The 12,558-nt window shown below is 37.5% G+C and overlaps 1 pseudogene; it reads right to left on the bottom strand.

Moving 5' to 3' along the window:
* Positions 1-1,797: 1,797 nt before the first annotated feature.
* Positions 1,798-2,623, bottom strand: LOC103196097 (annotated as a pseudogene).
* Between the last annotated feature and the right edge of the window lie 9,935 nt (positions 2,624-12,558).

The following is a 12,558-nucleotide window of genomic DNA, read 5'->3' as shown; positions in this document are numbered from 1 at the left end:
TGGTATAGTGACTATGTATTCCATCCATTTTCTTTTGATGTTTCCTGCATCATTCAACATGTTACCCATGGTATCTTTCAATATTGCAACTCAAGGCTTAAATTTTTTCCTCAATTCTTTCAGCTTGAAAAATGCTGAGCATGTTCTTCCCTTTTGGTTTTCTAACTCCAATTCTTGTCACATTTCATTATAATAATTGACTTTGTCTTCTCAAGCTGCTGTTTGAAATCGGCTGTTCAGTTATTTTATCCTGTTGATTCTCCCATTTGCTTTAGCTGCTCTTTGTTCAAGGACAAGTTTCAGAGTCTCCTCTGACATCCATTTTGGTCTATTCTTCCTTTTCTGTCTTTTTAATGACCTTTTGCTTTCTTCATGGATGATATTCTTGATGTCATTCCACAATTCTTCTGGTTTGGGGTCATTGGTGTTCAATGCATCAAATCTATTCTTTAGATGGTCTCTAAATTCAGAAGGGATATAATCAAGATCATATTTTGGCTCTTGTGGATTTCTTTTAATTGCCTTCAGCTTCAACTTGAACTTGCATATGAGCAACTGATGGCCTGTTCCACAATCAGCTCCTGGCCTTGATTTGGCTGAAGATAGTAAGCTTCTCCATCACCTCTTGCTACAGATAGAGTCAATCTGATTCCAGTGTACTCCATCTGGACAAGTCTATGTGTATAGCTGCCATTTGTGTTGTTGAAAAAAGGTATTTGCAATGAATAAGTCGTTAGTTTCACAAAACTCTATCATGCGATCTCCAGCAATATTTCTATCACCACAGCCATATTTTCCAACTACCCGTAACTCTTCTTTGTTTCTGACTTTTGCATTCCAATCACCAATGATAATCAAAACATCTTGGTTGCATGTTCAGTCAATTTTAGACTGCAGAAGTTGGTAGAAATCTTCAATTTCTTCATCTTTGGCTTAGAGGTTGGTGTGTAAATTTGAATAGTAGTAATATCAACTTGTCTTCCTCATAGGCGTATGGATATTATCCTCTCATTAACAGCATTGTACTTCAGGATAGATCTTGAAACATTCTTTGTGATGATGATTACCATGCTATTCCTCTTCAATTTGTCATTCCCAGTATAGTAGATCATATGGTTGTCTGATTCAAAATGGCCAAAATCAGTTCATTTCAGGTCACTGATGCCTAGGATATCAATCTTTATGTATTCCATTTCATTTTTGACAACTTCCAATTTTCCTAGATTCATATTAGATTTGTGTTCTGATTATTAATGGATGTTTATAGCTGTTTCTTCTTATCTTGAGTCGTGCCACATCAGCAAAAGGAGGTCCTGTAAGCTTCACTCCATTCACATCGTTAAGGCCAGCTCCATACTGAGGAGGCAGCTCTTTCTTAGTCATGTTTTGAGTGCCTTCTGACCTGAGGGGCTCTCTGGCACTATATCAGATAATGTTTCAGAGCTATATTTCAGTAATATATCAGACAGTGTTTCGCCGCTATTCATAAGGTTTGCACTGGCCAATTTTTTGAGAAGTAAATGGCCTCTTCCTTCCTCCAAATCTGTCTTAGCTAGAAGCTCCACTGAAAACTGTCCACCACTGGTAACCCTATTGGCACTTGAAACACCGGTGGCATAGCCTCCAGCCTCACAGCAACACACAAGCCATCACAGGATGACAAATTGACAGATGAGTTCATCTCCCTTATCTGTTCCAAACTGCTTCACTCCCATTTCCCAGCCTTCCCTACCAGCTGCAGCCCTCCAAAAAGCCATCTGCCCTTGTTGCTCATAGAAAATTTTAGTTTTGACTGAACTAAGACTTAGAGATAGAAGCTGTCAGAGGGGACAGCCTCTGTCTCTTGGCAATCTGTTTTTGGTGTTTTTCTTTGGCCTCTTTCGTTCTCTTGACCAAAGACTTGACATATTCTGCAGCCTCTTATTTTCCTTTGTGCACTATTTCTTCAAAACAATATGCCAACATTTGTATCACAGGACACATGGAGTAACAAGACATTAAATCTTAGGTGATTTGGCCTTGAGTTTCTCACATTCAATGTTCAGTGGTTTTCTCACAACATTCTGGCAGACACCATCTTCCTTAGAAAGACTGAAAAGTTTGCTGATTCTGCTAACTCTTTTGGGCCCTAGATGAAGAGGCACAGTAGTATCATTCAGTCATGGAATATCCTTCTCCCTCTTTTTTTTTTCCCCACAATAACTAAGTTGAGAGCACTCAGATTGGCATCCACAATGCAACCAAGGACAGATTTATACTTTCTTTCTCCAATTCTCCTTGGTCTGTAACAAGTATTTCCATTACTCAGTATCAGGAGACACAGGCATGGGTCAAGACATCCTGCTTCTTGGGAGAACCTAATTTACCATTCCCACCACTGATTCAAACAACACAATCCTTCCATCACCCAGAGATTCAGCAGCAACTTCTGTGTCCATTTGCTTCTCATAAAAGTTATGAAGTTTATGATTACTTCATCATCTACTTCAATAAGTTTCTGGCAGCCAGTGGCTGGGGAGGAGATGTTTAGCTTTATAGTGAGGCAGCTTATCACCCTTGTGGCACCACAGAAAAGGGACCCAAACTTCTGCTCAGCCTGGTAACTAGGCCCCTCTGTTCTCATAGGATGAGGAGATGTTTCTGACCCTTGATTTTAAAGAGACGTCTACAATCTCTTGGGAATCGATTACGAATCCTCTTATCTAACTTCCAAAATTTCTAAACACATAGTTCCTACTTCTCTCTTACTCAGTTGACTCACTACAGGGGTGCAGAGGTGGAGTGCAGACAATATCCTCTGACACTGTCAGAGGAGATGACACCAAAATGAACTCAAGGTCCTACATATATATGTTGTTGTTGTTGTTGTTATGTGCAGTCGAGTCAGCCCCGACTCATAGCGACCCCTCCTTGGGTTTCCGAGGCAGTATGACTATGGAAGTAGGATTGCCCAACCTTCCTTGGCTAATTATTGAGTGCTGAACAAGCTGAGACCTTTTATTAAGAATTTAACTAGTCTAGAAAACTATGAATTTCATTCAGTCCACTGTGTAGTTGCCACTGAGTGTAGTTGCCACTGAGTGACAACTTCTTTGAAGACCAGAGTAAAAAGCAATGGCATATATGTTGTTCATTCTCACCTGCTTCCAATCTTCATTTTCCATGGTCATTAAAAACAGAACAAAACATAATTTGTTTATTTATTTAGTGATATTGGTGGTGGTGGGGAGAAGCCCTGGTGGTACAGTGGTTAAAGTGCTCAGCTGCTCACCAAAAGGTCAGTCATTCATTAATACCAGCCATTCTGTACGAGAAAGATGTAGCACTCTACTTTTGTAAAGATTCACAGCCTTGGGAATTCTACAGAGTAGTTCTACTCTGTCCTATAGGATTGTAATGAATTGGAATTGACTCCACTGCAGTAGAGTATTGAGGAAGGGTTGGCTGAGAAGGCCAAGGAATGCAATCAAAGGAGGAAGCTTTTGTTTAATTAGAAGAGTGTTCCTATTAAAAATTATTTCAACTTCCTGGAACTGAAGAAAACTAAGTTGGGAGTATTCCCTTCCCTAATATTCTATTCTGGTCTTCAGCCACTTCATTTCCTTTTCATAGTAAGAGAACACTTTCACTTAGGACTACTGGTGGCACATTTGTATCGTGTTTGCAAGTCAGCTAAGTTATCAATGAAAATAATTAATAAGCTTGGGTAGAGGAAATCAGTCACTGGAAACCATGCATTGTAGGATTGTTCTCATCTAACTAAAGACAAGCATAATAGGCAACTTGTGTTCTACCTCATTCAGTAGCTTAAATGTCAGCTACATTTATTACTATGATCTAAGATCTATATGAAAATAATTGTGTAGGTTCCTAAAAACTTGCAGCTGGTGACATCAAAATTGCTTACTGACAATCTGATTTCTTATTGTTTTAATAATAACACAGGAGTAGGATATACCCATTTTGGTCACTTGAAAAAAAGAATAGCAAACAATGCCCCAACAAACAATTATGAAGAACACTGGGAACACTATTACATAAGACTTTATATTTAACTAATACTTGGATTAGGAGCTCTGGTAGCATAGTGCCTAAGGCACTTGACTGCTCACCAGAAGGCTGGCGGTTCAAGCCCACCAGCCACTCCTCGGAAGGAAGGTTGGGCAATCCTACTTCCGTAGTGATACTGCCTAGGAAACCCAAGGAGGGGTCGCTATGAGTCGGGGCCGACTTGATGGCAAACAACAATAACAACAACAATACTTGGATTGAAATTTATGTTTTTAGTCCTCACTGTTATTCCTATCTAAAACGGTGAAATTTTTACATAAGGAAAAGTGACAAAAGCTAATAATACCAGGCTCAATTGCAGAGCCAGGAATAAAGGTTATGCTACTATGAGCATGGTCCAGAGAACAGCAGCATGGACATCACCTGGGAACTTGTTAGACATGCAGCATCTCAGTCCTTCCTCAGACCTACAGAATCAGAATTGGTATTTATTAACATCCCCCAGGTGATGCATGTCCTCATTGAAGTTTGAGAAGCCCTGGTCCAGGTGAATGACTTTTACTTCATTATTGCAGGATTTACTCTCTCTGCTTTTTTAGTGAAGACTGTTTCAATGTGTTCATTCATGATATTTATATGCAAGACAGGTATATAGCTTTAACAGTTATGGTTACACATTTTTGTCTGATTCTAGAACTATTTTACATAAAATATGTTTTGCTCCAAAACAAATTGTCCATACTTTCCTATCTATCACAATCACTAATAAATGTGCTGAACATAAGCTGAAATAAAATTTTCAGATTTCTACCAATACTGATTTTGTTTGGCTATATTGTCCTTCTTTATACTTTCTCACACTCAGAAAAAGAAACTCAATATTTATATTACAAATTTTTATAGCTTTCTATGTATTTTGCACTAAGTCTATGAAAATACAACTGGAATACTCCTTAAAAGTGAGGGTGGCCAGAATTAATCTTGCTTGCTTTGAACACATCATCAGGAAAAATCAATCAGTACAGAAGGACATCATATTTGGTAGAAGGTCATCAAAAATGAGGAAAGCCCTCAATGAGATGGATTGACACAATACCTTTAACAATGGGCTAAAATATATCAAAGATCATGCAGGAGATGGTGCAGGAGCAGGAGTATTTGGTTCGGTTACACAGAAGGTCAACTTGAGTTGGAGCCAACTCAATGGCAACTAAGAAAAATAATAACACATTTTCCAGCTTTATTATACCCTGCTTACCTTTTGAATATAACCTTTATTAATTTTTTCTACTTTAAGATTGTACATTATTTCTTAAAAAATGTGAAATTACATACATATGTAAAATGTAGACTCAGAGTCATGTATAATTCCATAATCTAGAGTTAACTACTACTAACATTTTAAGGTATATTATTTCAGTATTTTTTTCAATGGAGATGTATAATTTCATTTAACATTTATAATGAGTTATTTCTCATGTAATTTAAGTATTTTTCTAATAATTTTTAATGAATGTATACTATTCTATCTTCCGGATAGAGCGCAATTTACCTAACAAATTGCATTTTGTAAATAGTTTATTTTTTAGCAATAAATTTTAATAAGTGTTCATCTACATAAAATTCTATGTACCTGTCTGAATATATGCTAACATTTTAAAAGAGGAGTTACTAAATCTATTTCTTTGTTCTTTTTATAAATTTCTATCTCTTTATTAATTTTTTTATTTGATGTAATACTATCATCATACTTTCCTTTAATTCTTTAAATATGATTTCCTTTAGTTCTTTGAGTATACAATAGCTGCTTTAAAGTCCATCTGTTAAATCCAACATCTGGGACTCATCAAAAACAGTTTTATGGGCTACTTTTTTCACTGTATATAGGTCACACTTTGCTGTTTCTTTTCATTTCTTGTAGCTTTTTGTTGAAAATTAGACATTGAAAATAATATATAACAACTCTGAATATTGATTACTCACTGCCTCCACCCTGGGCCTTCTTTTTGTTTGTTTGCTTGCTTTTGTTTGATGACTTGTCTAACTAGTAAAAAGAAGTTTATTCCTCCCATTTGTTTCAACAATTTGTTTCAATAAATAGATGAAGCACTGGAGGCATTCACTCATTTATGCCAAGAAATTTTAAGGACAGCTACCTTGGCAACCAACTGGAAGAGATCCATATTTTTGCCCATTCCAATGAAAGATGATCCCAAAGAATATGGGAATTGTCAAGCAATATCATTACTATCATACACAATAAAATTTTTCTTAAGATAATTAAAAAACGGTTGTAGTAGTACTTCGTCAGGGAACAGCCAGAAATCTAAGTTTCAGAAGAGGGCATGGATTGATGGATATTATTGTTGATGTTAGATGGATCTTGGCTGAAAGCAAAGATACCAGACAAAGGTTTACCTGTGCCTTATTCACTATGCAAAAGTATTTGACTGAGTGGACCATAACAAATTATGGATAATGTCATGAAGAATAAGAATTCCAGAACACTTAAATGCACTCATGAGGAACCTGTTCATGACCTAGATGCAGTGATTTGAACAGTACAAGGGTATACTAAATGGTTTAAAATAAGGAAAGGCATGCTTCAGGATTGTATCTTTTCACCATACTATTCAATCTGTATGCTAAGCAAATAATCCAAGAAGCTGGAGTATATGAAGAAGAATGCAGTGTCAGGATTGGAAGGAGACTCATCAATAACCTGTGACATACAGATGACACAGCTTTGCTTGCTGAAAATGCAGATAACTTGAAGTTCTTACTGATTAAGATCAAAGACTATAGCCTTCAGTGTGGATTATATATCACCATAAAGAAAACAAAAATCCTCACAGCTAGGCCAATAAACAACATCACTATAAATGTAGAAAAGATGGAAGTTGTCCAAGATTTCATTTTACTTGGATCCATAATCAACACTCTCATAGAAGCTGTTGTTGTTATGTGCCGTAGAGTCGGACACGACTCATAGAGACCCCTCTTTGGGTTTCCGGGGCAGTATCACTACAGAAGTAGATTGCCCCATCTTCCTTCCGAGGAGTGGCTGGTGAGTTTGAACCACCAGCCTTCTGGTTAACAGTCAAGTGCCTTAGACACTACACTACCAGAGCTCCCCTCATAGTACCAGTAGTCAAGAAATCAGACCACTTATTGCACTGAGCAAATCTGTTACAAAAGAGCTCTTAAAAATATTAAAGAGTAAAGATATCACTTTGAAGCTTAAGGTGCACCTGACTCAAGCCATGGTTTATTCAATAGCCTCATAAGTATGTCAAAGCTGGCCAATGAATAAAGAAGACTGAAGAAGAATTGATGCCTTTGAGTTGTGGTGTTGGCGAAGAAATTGAAAATACTGTGAAAGGGCATTCTCCTGTGGGGGTCATGACACATAATAGATAACATCACAAAAAAATAAGAATTCCAGAACATTCGGTTGTGCTTAATTGACTGCCAGAAGAATGAACAAATCTGTCTTGGAAGAACTATGCCCAGAAAACTCCTCAGAAATGAGAATGGCCAGAACTCATCTCATGTACTTTGGTCATGTTGACAGAAGGAACTAGTCCTGGATAAAGATATCATGGTTGGTAAAGTAGAGGGTCAGTGAAAAAAGGGAAGACCCTCACTGAGATGGATTGACACAGTGGCTACATTGATGGGTTCAAGCATAAGAAGGATGGTGAGGATAACACAGGATCATGCAGTGTCTCATTTTGCTGTGTACAGGGCCACTATAAGTTCCACTCGATAGTATCTAACAATAACAACAATACACTGCCATTTTAAAATAAATTTTTTCTAATATTTTATAGTTTATTTTTAAGTTATTGTTTTATTGGCCAAGGAAAAACTAAATAATAATCTTAATAATGCTTACTTGTATTATTAGTGGATTGTTGTTGTTTGCCATAGTGGGTATATAATATTTTACACAGAGGTGTCAACTATCCACCGTTTTCAACCCAATGTGTCCTAGGTTGTTCTAAAATCCAAAATGTTACAATATAAATTATTCTCTTCCCTAGAGAATGTTTGTTTAATAAATGGTGCTGGCAAAACTGGAGATCCATTTGCAGAAAAATGAAACAAGATCTGTACCTCACACCACACACAAAAACTAATTCCAGATGGATCAAAAACTTAAATGTGAAATCTAAAACTATTGAGTTCCTCAAGGAAAAACTAAAGGCAAATTTAGGGGCCCAAATATACGGCATAAATAGACTATCAAGCATAACCCAAAATACACAAACAGCAGAAATGAATGGGACCTTCTCAAAATTAAAATTTTATGTGCTTCCAAAGACTTCTCCAAAAGAGTCAAAAGAGAACCTACAGATTGGGAAAAAATATTTGGTAATGACATATCTGACAAGGGACTTATCTCTAGAATTTATGGAAAACTCCAACACCTCAATAACAAAAAGACAAATAATCCATCTAAAAAGTGGGCAGAAGACTTGCATACATACTTCACCAAAGAAGATATTCAGGTGGCCAATAAACATATGAAGAAATGCTCATGATCATTAGCTATTACAGAGATGCAAATCAAAACAACAATGAGATACCATCTTGCTCCAGCACTAGTAGCAAAATTCAAGACAGAAAATAACAAATGCTGGTGAGGATATGGAGAGATTGGGACTCTCATACACTGCAGGTGGGACTGTAAAATGATTCAACCACTGTGGAAAGCAGTATGGCGATTCCTTCAAAAGTTGGAATTAGAAATACCATTTGACCCAGCCATTCCATTACTAGGTATATGTCCTAAAGAAGTAATAGCCATGATAAGAATATACATAGGCACACATATGTTCATCACAGCACTATTTCCAATACCAAAAGATGGAAACAACCTAGGTGTCCATCAACTGAGGAATGGATAACCAAATTATGATACATACACACAATGGAATACTATGCCACTTTAAAGAATAATGCAGAATCTGCAAAACACCATATAATGTGGATGAACTTGGAGAACATTATGTTAAGTGAAATAAGTCAATCACAGAAGGACAAATATTGTATTAGTCTGTTATTGTAAAAGTCAAGAAAATGTTTATCTATGGAAGGACATTCTCTTTGTTGGTTACCAGGGGTGGGAGGGGAAGAGAGGGAACACTGTTAGATAGGTAGAGATAAGTATTGATTTGGGTGAAGAGAAGGGCAATGTAGAAAATGTGAGTGATCAACATGGTGGCATGAGGAAGAGGAAGACATACAGAGATACATGAGAGGTACAGACAACAAAGATGAATGCTTTTGCATACAGTACTGCATTGTCAGTGAAGGCAAACATGGGTATACAGGTGGATAGATGGGTGGATAGGCTGAACTATTAAGTATGTCTATGAAGCAGGAAGTGTACCCAAGACCATGTATAGGGTTGGCAAACAATGGTCCTATAAGTTATTTGTATGATCTGAATTCCTAGGTGTATAGTAGAGCTGACAAGGGATTAAGGTTGTTGTCACTTCTTGGTCACAGCCAGCTACCCAGAGGGACCAAGTAGTTGAACCAGTGGGCTCAGTACCATAGTCACAAGGGACATCAAGCTCAATTGGCATAACATACTATACAAAACATTGTTCAACCTCCTACTTTGGAGAGTAGTGACTGGGATCTTAAAAGCTTGCAAGCAGCCATCTAGATGCAGTGATGTGTCTCTCCTTGTCCAGAGCAAAAAAGAATGAAGTAAACCAAAGATTAATGGAAACAATTTATCTTAGTGACTGGTACACTATGAGATCCACAGCCTATATGACTATGAGACCAGAAGAACTAGATGGGGCCTGGCTACCACTGTCAACCACTCAGAGGGGAATCTATATAGGAGATCCTGGATAGAGAGGGAGAACAATGTGCAAAAAAACTCAAAATCATTTGGAAAATAAAAGGGGGTGGGGGACCAGGTTTGCTCTTCTGATAGAGCCTGGTGGAACCACTGAGACTATGGCCCCTAGCTGCCCTTCAGATCTGGAATTGAACCCACACCTGTGGCATCCAGCCAAACAAAAGACAGGCATAGGAGTTGAACATTTACCTGAGATAGATACACTGCTTGGAGGGAAAAATCATGGGAGAAAGAAAGGCTGTTTATGCACAGGGAGACATCTCATGGGGCAGGAGTGCATGGAGGGATGGACAGAGGGAAGAGGTAACTATTGGGAGGAAGTGGGAGGGGAGTTGTTGCATTGGGGCAAATTGTAATCAATGTCATGAGCAAAGCATATGTGAACTGCTGTGTGGAAAGTGAATTTTCTCTGTAAATTTTTGCCCAAATTATTTTATATATGTGTGTGTGTGTGTGTGTGTGTGTGTGTATGTTATTCTCTTCCCTATCTTGTTAAGTGTCCAGTGGTCCCTTTAAAGTTCACCAACATTGTAGGTATATCACAGAAGAATGTTCCCTGGATAACAGAATCAAATGGAGTATGAGATTTTAAAGCATCAAGATGGCATAAACCTACCTCAAACAAGAACTGAATGACTATGAGGCAAGGTCTCAAGGTACAGTCTACATGATCTTACTTAACAGAGAATCTGGTCAGGTGAAGATTCAAGGCAAACACTTTATCTGGTCTTGCTTGGTAAGTCAGAGAGATTCAGTTCTTTGGCCTCTCTCACAATAGCTCTCATAATAGATACTTTCCTCAAGACCACTGGCATCAGCATTCAGCATGGATTCACTATGGAGCACCCATTGTTGAGACTTGGGCAGGTAGATCTATAAATATAAGGCTCTTTTCTTTCAGCTTTGTTCTTCTAGCTTTCATATTCCAAAATCCAAACTTATACTCTTTTCTGGACCTTTCTGAAGTCCTTTTCTCATAAGCTGCCTTAAGCTTCCATATGTTCCTCATTAAAGATGAAACTTTAGTAATTTAATGATTAAAAGAGGGAAATAAACATAAAGTTAATTTATATTACTACATCCTAGTACTTTGCTTAGCTGAACAGAAGATTTTAAAGGGAAGCATGAGATAACAAAATTAAATACTATAGTGAAATGAGCAAAGATCTGGAGTTGGAAAATCAAATAACATGCTTGGTATTTCTCAAGCTGAAAGAACTGAAGAAAAATTTCACGTCTTGCATTGAAATACTGAAGGATTCTTTGGGAAAAATATTGAATGATGCAGGAAGCATCAAAAGAAAATGGAAGATACACAGATTCACTGTACCAAAAAGATTTGGTTGAGTTTCAACCATTTGAGATGGTAGCATATGATCAAGAACCGATGGTATTGAAGGAAGAAATCCAAGCTGCACTAAAGAAATTTCTGAAAAACTACTTCCCAGGAATTGGTGGAATAACTGTTGAAATGTTTCAACAAACACATGAAGTGCTAGAGGTACTCACTCATTTATGCCAAGAAATTTGGAAGACAGGTACACAGCCAATCAACTGGAAGAGATCCACATCCGCAATCATTCCAAAGAAAGGTGATCGAATAGAATGTGGAAAATATTGAACCATATCACTAATACCACACTCAAGTAAAATGTAAAATTAGCTGAAGTAAAATTAGCTGAAGATAATTCAAAAGTAGTTGCAACAGTATATTAGCAGGGAACTACCAGAAATCAAGATAGATTCAGAAGACAACGTGGAATGAGGGATATCACTGCTGACATAGGACTGATCTTGTCTGAAAGCAGAGAATACCAAAAAGATGTTTACCTTAGTCTTCTTGACTATGCAAAGGCATTTAACTGTGTGAATCATAACAAATTATAGATAACATTGCAAAGAATGGGAATTCCAGAACACTTAACTGTGCCCCTGAAGAACCTGTTCGTAGATCAAGACTGCATGGTTTAAAATGAGGTAAGATGTGTGTCAGGGTTGTGTCTTTCAGCACACTTACTCAATCTGTATGCTGACCTAATAATCTGAGAAGCTGGACTATATAATGAAGAACACAGCATCAGGATTAGAAGGAGACTCATAAACCACCTGTGATATGCAGATGACACAACTTTGTTTCCTCAAAATGAAGATGACTTGAAGCTCTTACTGAAGAAGATCAAGACTAAAAGCTTCAGTGTGGATTAAAGTTCAATATAAAGAAAACTAAAATCCTCACAACTGGTCCAATAAGTGACATCATGATAAATGAAGAAAAGATTGAATTGTCAAGGATTTCACTTTACTTGGACCCACAATCAACACCCATGGAAGCAGTAATCAAGAACTCAGCAGATGGGGTAAGATGGCAGACTAGGCAGAAAGACTGTACAGACCTTCTTTAACAAAGAAAAGGAAAACCAATTAACACAGACACAGAAGATAATCCTGGACCCCTGAGCTTTGAAGGGAAGGAGATAGAAGTGGACTAAACCCTAACTAGAAGAAGAATTTGCATGAAAATACTAAAAAAGGAAACAGACGGAGCTGCAGTCTGGCAGCTATCCTGAGTGATCCTGATGGCACGGTACAGACAGCTTGAAGATTCCTGAATGGTGGTAGGACCTAAGAATTAACCTAAAAATCAGCCTTGCTAGCCAGGAACT

Source organism: Orycteropus afer, unplaced genomic scaffold, assembly GCF_000298275.1.
Source record: "Orycteropus afer afer isolate SDZICR_OR568_19922 unplaced genomic scaffold, OryAfe1.0 scaffold00005, whole genome shotgun sequence".
Taxonomy (NCBI): Eukaryota; Metazoa; Chordata; class Mammalia; order Tubulidentata; family Orycteropodidae; genus Orycteropus; species Orycteropus afer.
The sequence above is the reverse complement of the archived record's forward strand: the minus strand, read 5'-3'. Positions and strand labels throughout refer to the sequence as shown.